This window comes from Dioscorea cayenensis, chromosome 16, assembly GCF_009730915.1.
Source record: "Dioscorea cayenensis subsp. rotundata cultivar TDr96_F1 chromosome 16, TDr96_F1_v2_PseudoChromosome.rev07_lg8_w22 25.fasta, whole genome shotgun sequence".
Taxonomy (NCBI): Eukaryota; Viridiplantae; Streptophyta; class Magnoliopsida; order Dioscoreales; family Dioscoreaceae; genus Dioscorea; species Dioscorea cayenensis.
In genome coordinates this window covers 13,402,802-13,417,967 of record NC_052486.1, presented here as the reverse complement: position 1 = coordinate 13,417,967, position 15,166 = coordinate 13,402,802, and positions in this window count along the sequence as shown.

Below are 15,166 nucleotides of genomic sequence, written 5' to 3'. Positions count from 1 at the left end.
CAACAACTAATTTCGGAAGGTTTTTAAATTAGTAGCCACGGAGATTCTAAAAGAAGTATGTGCTATATTTGGGACATTGAGGCATCTATATAAACTACCTTGCTCTGAGATTGAGTGTGGGACCGGAGCTAGAGAGTGTGGGTGCATAAGACAATCTAGAGAGGGTAGTGATCTTTATTGAGAGAGTGAGTGACAAGTGTTTGTACTTATCTATTTTTACCTCTTTTAGTGGATTGTTTATCTCCGGGCTTCCCCCCCAGATGTAGGCGAGTGGACACCGAACTAGGTTACCAATCTTGTGTGTCTCCTTCTTGTTTTGTTTGTGTGAACTTTGTTTGATGGTTTATGTGAGATCTAAGAGTGCTTAAGTGTTCCCCAAAACCCACAAACCACATCGGCGGAACTAATGCATTACATGCGTACTGGATCTAGAACTCTTTAGCTTTTTATGGGTTTTACTTGTACAAACTGTTCCATTGGTCTGCTACCTGGGGGTCTCGGGATAAGCATCTGGTCAATAGGTCTGGCTGATGTGCAGACTTGGCCAGTGGTCCATCAAGATTATTTTTTAACTCATGAGTTATTTTCTTGTTAAATTCTAAGTTAAATTAATAACTAATAGATTTCAAGTTGCTTCTCTAAGGTGTGGGTTTCTCATCAAGCCTATCTTGATTATTCAAACCAGTGGCATGTTTAAATCAGAATGTATTATATCTAAATTTACATGGTACGTACATATAAACAATCATTTTTTGCAATTCTAGAAACCTAAGGAAAACATATGTTTTATCATTTTTCTCTCTGTTACTTCACAATTTGTTGAAGTATTCACCTTTTTATTTGTGATTGATGCATTTTTACTTAATGGGGTGAAAGTGATCTAATCAAGAAGAAAGTGCTGAAAATGATGTTGCTGAGATTTCTTAGGGGGAGGCTAGCAGTTTTTGTTATGAAATTATGGAACCGGGTAGAGCATGATCGTAGTAAAAGTACTTCAAAATAATAACAATAAAGATGAGGGATATAGATTTTACATGGAAAACCCTAAAAGAAATTAGGGTAAAAACCACGAGCAAAATAGAAGAATTTCACTATAGTAAAAATAGGAATTACAAGCTTTTTATTAACAAGGAGAACAATAACTTATTTTTTTTCTGTAATAGAAGCAACACGAACTCTCTAATTTTTCTTCTCTCTATTTTTCTCCACTTTCTCTCTCACGCTCACTCTCTTCTCACCTGAATGGTTCAATGAGAGCTTCATTCTTCATGGCTAATTATAGGAAAGAGTTGGAGGCTTAACCATTGATTAACCCACCTAATCTTAGTTTAATCTTTCTCACATTTTTTACATGCACCGGTTGGTGAGCCATTCTTTTTTCTTTTTTTTTTTTTTACCATGAGCCATAATTGTTGACTTACATTTCTCCCAATTGAAGATTCAATTGAAACTCAATCAGGTCTTCACACTCGTTCTTTCTAATTTTTCATTCGATGTTGCTTATGTCTTTGCTAGGCCACATGAGGATCGACACCATATAAATTTATCGGTGTTGATTGCTTTCATCAGAAAATACGCTAGGTTGTTCTTTGGGTGAATTTTCGGCATATCCACTATTATTTCTTCCACTTTCTCTTGAACGAATTGGTACTAAACTTTGATATATTTTGACTTTGAATGAAATGCAAAATTTCTTACAAGATCCGAAGCACTTTAGTTGTCACATTATAGAGAAATGTTTTCTTGCTTGTGTAGTGATAAGTGCTTGTGTATGAGTAATACAAAGTATTCTTTTCTTACGATGAGCATTACTTTTTCTAGATTTTATCCCTAATACATGTGTTTTTGTGTTCTTTTGCGCATATAGGGTTGTGGAGCGAAATAGAGAAAGAAAGAAGCCAAAGTAGATTGCGAATGCATTATGTTGATGGAATCTTGAATTGAACACACGAAAAGACACAAGTTGTGCCCAAAGACATATGAGTGTGTGCCAACCTCCATTATGCTCGATGGAATTTGAAAATTGGAGGGGTACAAAGGCAGTCACACTCATGTGTTCCGACTTGTGCAAGGCTAGCAAGATTCTCATCAAATGTGCTTTATTTGAAGATGCAACGCAATCTACGGTATAGAGGTGTACCCGTTTATGTTACCTCAATGAAGAGTGTGGATTCGGGAGTGGTTTTTGGCATGTACTGTAGCAGGAACTGTAACAAATCACTGTAGAAATTTACTAAAAATTCACACGGGTATGTGGAAATTCCATATGCCCGTGTGGATATCCGATTCCAGCTCTATTTAAGTCGCTATTTCAGCCCGATTTCAAAATCTTTTTCCCCATCTTTTGGCCTATCTTTCTCCACCTTTGGAGGCACCTGCGGCTAGGGTTTGGAGAGGCTTTGGCTAGGTTTTTGGAGAGCTTCACGGCCTTCGACACCATGTTTCCTTTGGAAGAGAGTTATTGAGGGAGCTTTCGTCGGCACCAATCCGGCGAGATATGCCCTAAGCTTGACAAAGGGACCTTCGAAGAAGACGCGGCCACTCCTCGAGACCACGGACGTGAACACCAAGGGGGTTTTGTTCATGGATTGCATCTCTTTACTTTTGACTTCATTGTTGATTGTATTTTGCTCCATGGAGAGCTAAACCTTCAGTGGGTACTTGGACTTGTAAACCATATGGTGATATTGTTTCTTTGACCTTTTATTATTCTATCCTTAATTGATGTTTTTAATTGAGTTCCAATCTTGAATTCTTGTTGAGTTGATTTTCCCTTGGAGTGACACTAGGGTTGAGAATCCATGTTGGTAATCCTTATGGATGAGTGACACACTATAAGGGTTAGACAATGCTAGATTAGAGAGGGTTGAGAGGGTGAGTCAAGAGGTAGCGGAACATCCCTTTTAATTTTGGTGTGATTTATCCTACCTCCATGTTTCAAGAATTTTTACAGTCACAATAGAGTGAAGTACTAAGAGATGAACTCCGCTAGGGCTTAGTTACGCAAGAAACAGAGTGAAGCGTTAAAGTAATCCTTAGTATCTGGGGCTTAATTGTGACTAGGGGCCTTTCTCCTGGACCAAAGGGTTAGATCTATATTAGGGAATACGGTTTCTCACTTGGAATCCCTAGAGTCTAGAGCAACCTAGTACAGTGTGAGGTGTCGAGACGGAGAGATTTCTCCACCGGGGCATAGAGTAGGGTTAGTCACGGTTGACCTTAAGTTTTGGGATCATGTGTTTAAAAATCTCCATGACTCGTTAGTCATCAGTTAGAAAGTATAATGATTAGTTTTGCACTTGAAGCAATAGTCCTAGGGTGAGCAATGTCCCGGTGCCCCATTTATCGTCGATTGCCTTTCATATCTTTTATTTGCTTCTCTTTCTTCTTTTCTTATCTTTACATGCATTGATTTGTTTTCACATCACCATCGACTCATTTTTATTCTAGTTAAATAGTAATCTTTATGTTTCTAAGTACTATTCCCTGAGGATTTGACTGCCCTCTCACCGGGGTATTATTACTTCGACAAACCTGTGAACTTGCGGTTAACACGCAAAAAGGACGTGTCATGTAGTTGCTAGGTATTGTACTTCTGTCATTGATGTACCCATGACTGGCTGTAATTTTAAAACCTAGCTCATAGCTCCTTCAGCTAGTGTGAACACATATCCTGTGGTGGATTTGCATTTTTCAAGATCACTTGCGTAATCAGCATCAAAATATCTCTTGACAATAAAATCTGATCGCGTATAACATAATGCAACATCTGAGGTCACTTTCACATATTTGAGGATACTCTTTACAGTATTCCAGTGTTCCCATCTAGGATTTGCCATTTATTGACTTACCATTCCTAATGTATGTGCAATGTCTGGTCTTGTATAGATTATAGCAAAAATTAGGCTCCCCACTACTGATGCACTCCGTGCTCGAGACATCTCCATCCTATCTTCTTCATTGCTTGGACTCATTCTTGAGGATAATTTGAAATTAATAGAAAGAGTGGTAGAAATTAGCTTACATTCTTGCATGTTGAATGCTGCAAGATTTTCTTGTTAGTCTGAGAAAGCCAAATCTTCTAGTTATTTCTGTCTCAATGAATTTGTATCACTATAATCTTGTTTGTTAGTTACCAATCCTTCATTTCAAATTCCCTAGACAACTGTACCTTCAATTGCTCGATACGATCGTTATTGGGGCCTACCACCAACATATCGTCTACATACAGCAATAAGAAGACAAAATCATCTCCTCCAAAACTCTTCACATATGTTTAAGGGTCTACATTGAGTCTTCTATATACAAGGCTCATGATGGAGGAATAAAATCTCATGTACCAATATCTTGATGCCTGCTTTAGACCTTAAAGAGATTTATTCAACCTGCAAACCAAGTATTCCTTACCTTTTCCTTAAAAACCTTCTAGTTGGAGCATGTTGACACATCTCTTGCTTGTGTGTACCGCAAGTGCACATGTGTCAAAGTAATAAAGTATCCATTGAGTCAGGTAGTCGAATCCACAAGAAACAAAAGTATTAGTAGTAACTACTTCTAAGTTATCTAGCCGGAATCAAGAATATGGCGAAATAAACCCAATCACAAGAATATGAATGTCACAAGCAAGAAAGGAAGAGTAGAAATGAGGGAAGTCTCAATCAATGAATATAAGGTACCTTGATAATGCTCCCCTAGGATCTACCATTAAGCACAAGATTTACCAAGTGTTTCTAAACCGAGTCAATCAAGTCAAGAAAATCCAAGAATAATCGATCCTGACCTCCAGACCACCGATACTAGTCCCCTACAAGGTCCCGATTGAGAAATTGCTCAATCTCAACACCTTACACAACATATAGCCGCAATGGACTCTAGGGATCCCTAAGGATAGACCTAACCCTACTTCTAGGTGAAAGATCCCTAACCCTCTACAAGGTCCCGGTGGAGAAATCTCTTAATATCATGCCTCACACCAAATATGGTTCCATAAAGCATAGGGAAAATGGAGATAGAATGTACTAATCAGAAGGGAAAGAGGACACTCCACTATCTCATGACTCACTCTCTCAACCCTCTTCAATCTTGAAGTTCTAACCCTAATGGAGACCTCTCTCTCACCAAGGTAGACAAATCATGCATACTAATCAACCATAAGATTAATAAGGCATGCAAATAATAAGAAAGCAAGATTGAAACACAAGGTAAATCAATACAAAAATAAGATCCTAGGATTCACATGCCAAAATACCTACTAGGGTTTAGCCCTCCATGGGCAAATTACAAAACAAATAATGCAATGAAAATCAATTCAAACCATGAAATAAAGCCCCCCTGAATTTGTGATGATGGCCTTGATGGGTTTCTCAACGTTTTGAAGGATTCCTCTTGAAAGCTAGGTCACTGATGGCTCCCTTGATGCTATGATGAAGAAAGAATTTATGAAATTTGGTGAAGAACATTCCCCCAAATTCGTCAGAAGACCTCCTCTCTAGACCCTAGCCACTTTGCCTCTCAAACGTTGTGAGAAAGTCTCGCAAGAATAGGGCAAAACATCTATTTATAATAACCATCATGTGCCTGTCACGTGCCTTGACCCGCCCAGGTCAACTTCCACCACCAGGGTGACATTTTGACCTAGTCGGGTGAACAATATTTTACTACAATACTTCTATGAGGCCACATGGACGGCCACACATCCGCATGATAGGCTATGAGGCTTCTCATCGTATAATCATCATTGAGAAGGTTCTTGAAGTCTTTACACAAATAAAGACATAGAAATGTAACTGCCTTTATGCCTTTCTAACGCACAATTTAACTTGAATTCTCTTAGAAGTTAGCACACACCCCCATGTGTATGAGCTCTACTTGTGTCTTGATCCTTATATTGCACAAAAACTCCCAAAATGTGCCTTCACAACTTATCTTTGCTTCCTTTTCTTCTTTCAGGGCCTTCACAACTCTGTTTGCACAAAGGAACACCAAATACAATTTATGAGACATAAACATGATAAAAGTGATGCTAAATGCATGTAAAAATACAAAGAAATATGTTCACTCAAGCACTTATCAAACTTACTTATCACATGTATATTTCTTCTTCAAGAACTCTTTGATGAAATGCAGTTTTGACATCAAATTGCTCAAGCTGCAAATCAGATGTAGCACACATCGCCAAGACTGGTCGAATTGTTGTGAGTCAAACTACAGGTTAAAATATTTCATGGAAGTAAATTCTTTCCTTCTGAGCATATCCTTTTACCACAAATTTAGCACGACATCGATCTACTTGATCATCACTATTGCACTTGATCTTGTAGACCCATTTGTTGCCAATAGGCTTTCACCCTTGTGGTAATGACACAGTTCCCATGTCCTATTTTATGAAGAGCTTCAATTTCTTCTTTCATTGCTGCCATCCAGTGAGATGCATTTAAATTGCTAGTTGTTCTTGAAGAGTTGATGGCTCTCCATCCTCAATTAGAAGATAGTATGCAATGTTACCCTCCATAATATAATCATAATGCCAACTTGGTATCTTTCTTATATTAGTTGACCACCGAACATCTGAAACTTCAGATTCAGTAAGCTCTTGTACCTTATGCTATGGTATAGCTTCAGCGTCTTTTTCTTCCTGTACTATTATAGTCTCTGTGCTCTCTTTTGAAGTGCTTTCACCATCTACTTGCTCTTATTCTATGTTTTCTATGAAGATAAGATCCCTAGTTATTACAACTTTATTGGTAGTAGGATCCCATAAGCGATACCCCTTAACTCTATCAACATATCCTAAGAACATACATTTTCTGGATTAGTTTCTTCAGTATTGTACATTACATACAGAGGACTTCCAAATATATGAAGGTTTAAATAGTCAACTGGCTTATCAGTACATATCTCTATAGGTATCTGCAGCTCGATTATAGTTGATGAGCCTGATTCACTACATAACAAGCAGTGCTGACTGCTTCTACCCAAAACTTATTTTTTGGGCCTGTAGCTCCAATCATTGCTCGTTATTCTTTCCAATAAAGTCTTATTCATCCACTAAACTACTCCATTTTATTAAGGAGTGTATGCGGTAGTGAATTGCCTTTTGATACCTTCCTGCTTGTAGAATTCATCAAATTCTTTACCAATGTGTTCTCCTTTATTATCAATCCTCAAACACTTGATCTTCTTTCCAGATTCAAGTTCTATTGGCGCTTTATAATATTTGGAGATTTGAAACACATCTACCTTCCTTTCGATAGGATACACACAACATCTCCTGGAATAGTCATCAATAAATGACACAAAGTAATTTGCTCCTCCCATGGACGTAACATGTGCTTTCCATACATCAGACTAAACTAATTTTAAAACTGCCAGACTTTTAGAATTAAATGTGTTGAAATTTAACCAATGATGCTTGCTTATAATGCAATGTTCTCAAAAAGGTAGTAATACCTTTGTGAGACATGGGAGTAAATTCTTCTCTGCAGAAATCTTCATTCCTTGCTTAGATATATGTCTATCTTTTTGTGCCATGTCTTTGCAGATCATTCGCTTGGACTCGTCATTGCACTGAAGCTTCTCTTTCTTATAAAGTTCCTCCTCTCAACATGTACAAATTTGAAGCTATTTTGTCTCTTTTTATTAATACAAGCACACCTCAAATTATCTTCATCATATTGTTTTAGACTTCGATTTTACAGCCAAGTTCATCAAGTTGTCCAATAGACAACAAGTTCTTAGTTAGTCCCTCCACATATCCGACTTCTTGCATAGGTTGAGTTGTTCTATCATTCATCTTTAGTTTGATAGTGCCAATACTAACGTTCTTCATAGCTTGATCATTGTAGCTATACACAAAACCTCCAAGAATATGTTTATAATGATAGAATCATTTTTTTCTAGAAGTCATATGAAAGTTTATTGCTGAGACTAAAAGGCAAACATCAGCAAACCTTTTCCCTAGGTTTGTTGCAATTTTGCATACCATGGCATTTCCATCTTCTGAAATGTTTTCAACATTTCCTTAAGGATTGATATCTATTTTATTTAGATTCCAACAATCTTTCTTCAAGTGACATTTCTTGCCGTAGTGATAGCACTTGAAAGTCTTCTTACTCCTTAATTTTGACCTGCTAGGACTATAGCTCTCACTAGAGCCACGTTCTATTGGTCTTCCTCTTGTCACTATCAAGGCCTCTGCTTGTTGCAAATTGGCCAACTTGTCATCCTTGTTCTTGTGCCGACTCTCTTCTTCCAGAATAGCAGCTACAATGTGATTGAAGACCAGAATGTTTGTAGGAACATTGTTTGTTAAGTTGATGATGATTTGATCATAAGAATCTACTAGACTTTGGATGTCACAGTCTGAACTCGACTCCCCAGACCCAGTACACCAACAAAAAGCCGCACACTCATAGTACATAGCACAATCGGAATTCAAGGCCACAGAACCTTTTACAAAACAGAACATACAATCAGACAATATTATAAGTTTCAAAAGTAAAGTTTTGAAATATACAAAACTTCAAGAATACGGATCTTAGAGTTTACAAAACAGATAAAGATTTGATTTCAACTAGACCAAGGACATGCTTGCTACTTTTTCACTTTCAGTGAGCTATTAAACTCTTGATCTGAAAAAAATATTAAACAATAGATTATGAGCTCAACAACCCAGTAAGCACCCACTAAAAATATCGGGATCATAAAAGTTTCAAAATTTCAGAACTCAAACAAAGTATAATAAAATTCAAATTTGTCATAATCAAATTTTAGAAGTCAAGTTTTTCAATACAACATAACTGATGAAAAAGTCAGGCATATATTACCAAAACAAAATATCAGGGGTCATATGTTTACCCTCATTGACCCGAGCCAAAATTATTAGAGGTCTTTATTCTTCACAGACGAAACAATGAAAAACTATAGTTTCTAGATCGAAATACATGTTGATATGGTCAGTGTTTAACCCCCAATGACAAGGTTAGTGCAAAGTTAATTGGAGACTAATTTCTATGTAAAAATACTTCATGTTCGTAAAAACAACAAACTATCAAAGTAATTTGCCAATCAAAATTTTTGTAGCAGATATTTGAATTCAGAATAAAGCAGTTATTTAAATTCAAATTTGAACAAATAATTTAAAAATGTAATTAATCAGAAAACAAACATATATATATATATATATATATATAACATTTTTCTAATATCAAAATGAGCAAGTTATTTAAATTCAAACTTGAACAGATAATTTAAAAATATGATTATTCTGAAAATAGAAATATATGCATAACATTTTCAAGCAACTTGGAGGAATACAAAAAATCGTAAATTAAATAGACTATCTAATAATTCAGAAATTTAAATAATTAGAAATTAAATAAATTATCTGAAAATTCAGAGGTTAAATAATCAGAATTTAAATAAATTATCTGAAATTCAGAATTTAAATTTAAATAAATTATTTAAAAATTCAGAATTTAAAATAATCATAATTTGAAAAAAATTTAAATATTTCAAAATATCATTAATTCAAAATTTTAAATAATTTAAAGATAATCCCGAAAACAATATTAATTAAATAAACATAATTTGATTAATAACATAAATCCAATTATCCATAATAATAAATAAAATGCTTAATTTCGCAAATTTAGCTAGTGTCAAAAGATCTATATACCTAGTATAATTTATATGTGGTTACATACCTGTCTAACGGCCAGATTTCAAATTCACACCAATCAAGTTTTCTAGGAAAGTCCTATATTTAGGAATAGCATATTAGAATTATAGACAAAACAAATTCTGAAATTCACATGAACGCAAAACCATTTTCAAGACACTAACGAAGCTACAAAAGACGAGACGAATAACCAATTTCCCTTTGACTGTTAAGATTGAAATTAGTATAGCTTTCAGAATTCTAACCCAAATTAAAAATTTCAATCTTCTGAGAAAACTAGACATCTACATTTATAATTAACATATCCAAAACACACAATGATTTGAGATCTACCGAATTTAAGCTGACCACTTTTAAAAATCATAAACTTCAAACCCACAATCTCAGACATGCCTTTCTAATAAAAATATCTCACAACATATAACTTCAAATAAGATTAAACTTTAGGAGCATATAACTAATTCAAAATTGAACAACTTTCTTATTAAACATCAGTCCTGATTCAACCTCTAAGATCCTCAAATTCTCTGATCAATCTTCATGCTTCCTGCATAAATGCTATTGAGCACATCTATAGAAATATGTTAATATCTCACAATTTACAACGGTAAAATTTCTATGATTTGTTATAGCCAAAGACAAAATCATCTTCTACAACTTCCTTATATAAATCTAAATCTAAATAAGAACTTCAAATCATGAAATTAATCATAAACTGTTCAAGGGCTGCACAAAAATCCTGTCCCCATCACATGTGTTTAAAACTTATAATTTACAAGATACTTATGTAAAAATTCTAAAATTTGGCAGTAAGCTAAATAAGACCTCAATCTACAACTATTTCTATTTTTATCTCTTCAAAATTCTATCTCTTGATCTTCCAATTTAATTAGGTATCTCTGCTATAATACCATAAATTTCTGAAACATGTCATCCTTATTGCCATCCAATTTCTAAAAAAATGTTCAACTCATAACAAATCTCCTCTAGCACCAATCATAAGAGGATAGCAATTAAATCAGGTTGTCACTCTTCTAATAGCAACCAAGGCATACAGTTGAAGTTAACACAAATTATATGAATGCACAAACAGAGACATCATAAAAGGCATTAATAAAAAAAAAACTAAATCTTATCTAAGAAAAAGAAACTAGATCTTATCAAATTCAGATCACACACCTGTGATCTTTCTCCTTGGAAGAAAGTCATGAAAATAGAAAAAATATTCAATGCTTCGAACAAAGAACTCTCTTCCTCAATGTAGTGGGATCAGAAAACCAGAGATAGGGTAATGGCTAGTTCTCACTTTCTTAAACTGCAAAGCCAGAACAAAAAAAGGCGGTGATGTGGCTAGGGTTTCGAACGAAGTAACTAAAACATAAAAAAAAAAGTAACTGTAACTGTCCAATAAAAATTTAAATAAAAAAATAAAATTTTGGTTTGTCCCACATTCGAATAGAAGTTCTATACATTCACCTAACTCTATTTTATATTCCAGTGATGTGAGTTGAAAAAATAGAGTATGCAATATGTTCAGGTGCTCCGTCACTGAAGTGGATTCCGTCATACTCAAAGTATAGAGTTTCCACTTAAGAAAATTCTTGTTGTGGAGTGACTTAGCCTTGAACAATTTAGCGAGGTAAACCCAGATCTCCTTCACTGTCTTCTTCTCCACTATGCTTGATAGAGCTCCATCAGCAAGTGCCAAATGAAGATTTGCAACAACATTTCCATCTATCTCATTTCATTTGTCATCTTTGACCTCAGCTGACCTTTCACTGATGGCCATTAAGCAGTGTTCCTTCCTCAGGATTACTTCATTTTCTGCTTCTACAGTGAGAAATTACTCCCACTGAATTTTTCGAACTCATATTTTGCCACCATTTCTTCTATTACAAATTGCTTCAAGATTAATAACCAGTTCTTTAAAATAGAGAATCATAATCTAATTTATCTTCTAATGTGGAGGATCCACTTATAGTGCTAACCACAAAGTATATGATAAGTAGATATATTTACCCAGATCTGGCTCTGGTACCATATGTTATGAAATTATGGAACCGAGTAGAGTAGGGTCCCAGCAAAAGTACATCAAAATAATAACAATAAAGATGAATGACACAGATTTTACTTGGAAAACTCTAAAATAAGTTATTGTAAAATCCACAGATACGGTAGAAGAATTTCACTATAGTAAAAATAGACAAGCTTTCTATTAACAAGGAGAACAACAACTTATTCTCTCGTGTAATAGAAGCAACACAAACTCTATAATTTTTCTTCACATTATTTTTCTCCACTTTGTATCTCACCCTCACTCTCTTCTCACATGAATAGTGCAATGAGATCTTCATTTTTCATGGCTATTTATAGGCAAGAGTTGGAAGATTAACCATTAATTAACCCACCTAATCTTAGTTTAATCTTACTCACATTTTTCACATGCGCCGGTTGGTGAGCCCTTATTTTTTTATTTTTTATTTTTTTACCATGAGCCATAATTGTTGACTTAATAGTTTTTGCTGGTTGGATTTCAGCCCTTTCTGAGTATTTAGTAAAAACTATAGAGGTAACACGTCTTTTCCGTTAATCAGGGAAAAAATCTCAGGAATGTCTTCTACTGGCGAACCCCCTCCTCCTCCTTCCTGGGCTGATATTGCCGGAGCTGTTCACAAACGTCCGTTTGGTTCGGCACCGGTGGATGATTCTACTCTGGCGAGACTCAAGGCTACGGTGACTGATTCTGTTCGAGTGGATGCTGAGGTTAAGCAAAAGGCTCACCGGAGATTTAGTCTGGCCCTGTATGGGAAACTCTTTGGAAAATCCCCTCCTTTTGAGACGGTGAAGGCTGCTCTTCTTGGTCTTTGGAAACCATATGGTGTCTTTCACCTTGCTGATATGCCAAACGGATACATGCTCATCCGGTGTGAGACCGAATCAACTAAGCAGCAGCTCCTTTTCAATGGTCCTTGGTCGGTCAATGGCTTAACCTTGCAATTGGTTTCGTGGCAACCCTATTTTGAGCCTGCACATACTAAGCTCTCTCACGCTATGGTCTGGCTTCAACTTCACAACCTACCGGTTGAGTTTTGGGATGGTGAAACCTTGGGATCCATTACTGAGTCTATTGGAAAACTTTTAAAGGTTGATGAGTTTACTCTATCCCTTGCCAGAACCCGCTTTGCCCGTGTCTGCTTAGAGATCGACTTGTCTCTTCCGTTGAAGAGGGGTTTCTGGTTAGAAGATGGTGACTCTAAAGTGTTTGTTGTGATTCTATATGAGCGGTTTCCTACTTTCTATTATCGTTGTGGTATTATCGTTCACGGTGCGTCCAGTTGCAGCTGCCGGCCTAGGGTTAATCCGGATGACCAGATGATGGAGGATGCCACAGCTTGCACTGGAGGCGACCTCTTGGTCCATTCTCGGTCTGATCCGGAGATCCCTCAGGCCAAGGTGGCAGCTACTCGGACGGCTGAGACACCGACTCATGACATCCCGTCCGAAGAGGTCTCTTCGGAGTTCGGGTCATGGATGATCGCAACCCGCCGGCGGGGTCGTGGTCGCGGTCGTGGTGGCGGTGTGGGGTTATCTTCGACACGTGTTCCTCACATGCAACAGGAGGGCAGAGTTCCTATTCCTCCCACCATCCGATCAGACCCTGAGAGGCACAATTCCAATCTTACTCCCGATGATCGACACGTGGTGGGTAGGGACACGGAGGCTAGGACGTGTGGCGGCTTCAAAGCTCGAGGTGGAGGTCGTGGGGGCCTCTCCCGCTTTGCTTCTGACCGTTTGCTGTCTTCTGATAGTCCCAATGCTCTCACTACTGTGGATGTTGATAACATCGATACATCCCTTGCTATGGAGACCAATGTTGCCCCTAGGCCTACTATGGATACTGACATCTCTCTTCATCTACAGACTAGCGAAGCCACTCCTCTGATTGGACCTGTCGATCGGAAGGGCAAAAAGAAATTAATTGAAACATCGGGGTCTGTGGCAGGTCAGATGCTTGCTTCGGTCCCGTCTTGGAAAAAGGAGATGGCTCGTGGCTTGGGGTCTCTTCTCAACGGTCCTGAATCTTCTCTTGTTCTCCTTTCTGGAATCGATGACTCTCTCTCTGAGACTGCTGGAGACTTTGACAAGCATCGAAGGGCCGTTGAGAGCCTTGAGGCTGTTCTCTCTGAGGAGAATGAAGGTTCTGAGTTCTCCGGGGACTCCATGGCTGAGTCCGAGGAGGATGATGATGAGGACTTGGAGATGTTTGATGAGGTGGATGATTCGACCACTCTTGGTCATTTTCAGGATAGCCTGCGGAAGGAATCCTTGGCCCGGAAAGCCAGCAACTCTCAGATGGTTATGCTAAAAAAGGGAAGGCATGGGGACAGTGATGACGGGGATCCTATCCGAATCTCCCGAAACCTCCCCCTCTCTTCTTAATATTCTGCTTTAGCCTTTGTGCTTTCTTTTGCTCTATCAGTTTTTGATGTTATGGTTTGTGGTTCTAGGTTTATTATTTGCTTTATGATTAACAAACTTACTATCTTGGGCTGGAATTGCAGGGGCTCGACCAGTAGAGACAAGATTAATAGAATTCGTCGTATTATGAAAGAGAATCACGTGGATTTGTTTGCTCTGGTGGAGTCGAGAGCAAATGAAGACCGGGTTTTTCGTCTTTGTAACCAATTTGCCAGGGCTCGGAATTGGGTTGCTATTCCGGCCAATGGCTATTCTGGAGGAATTATTGTCTTTTGGCTTAAACATCTTGTATGAACACTAGTTAACATGACAATGATGCATCCATTGAATTGCATTGCATCATTTGGTTGGCTTCATGTTTATCTCTTATCCACTAATCAATTTTTTTTACTGTTAATCAATGCATCAATGCATTACTTCAACATGGTGGTAGTCCTCCTCCCATTCTTCTTCCCTATATTAATAATTCATTTGCAGAATTAATTCTCCTTTGATCTATTAGATGAATTTTACTTTTTTTTTTAATAGCATATATAGGTTAGGCACAAGGAACAAGCATTGAATACATGAAGAACACCATAAATTTAGGTAATTAATGCTCTCATACATATATAGCGTCCACCTACCAAACTAGGCTAACAATGATTATGAGATAGTGCATAATTGAATTGGTTTCTAACACTAGATCATGAGACATCTATTGATATATCTCCTAATGGATGGTATGTTTGGTAAACTCACTATAGTTTTCTATTATAATGTTTACCAATTATTATACTAATTTTTTTAACATTATTAGTAAACTATTTAACAGTAAATGTTTACTATTTTTACATTATTTTTATAATAGTTTTCTCTAAACCCATTATGGTTTTTTCTTCTATATGCTTGTTTACTCATTTCGGTAATTGTTAAACCATAAATATTTACTCTTCTCTTATAGTTATTGGTTTCTGATGCTTTTAACTACCACTACTGTTATAATAAAAGCACAGGTACTATTTTATT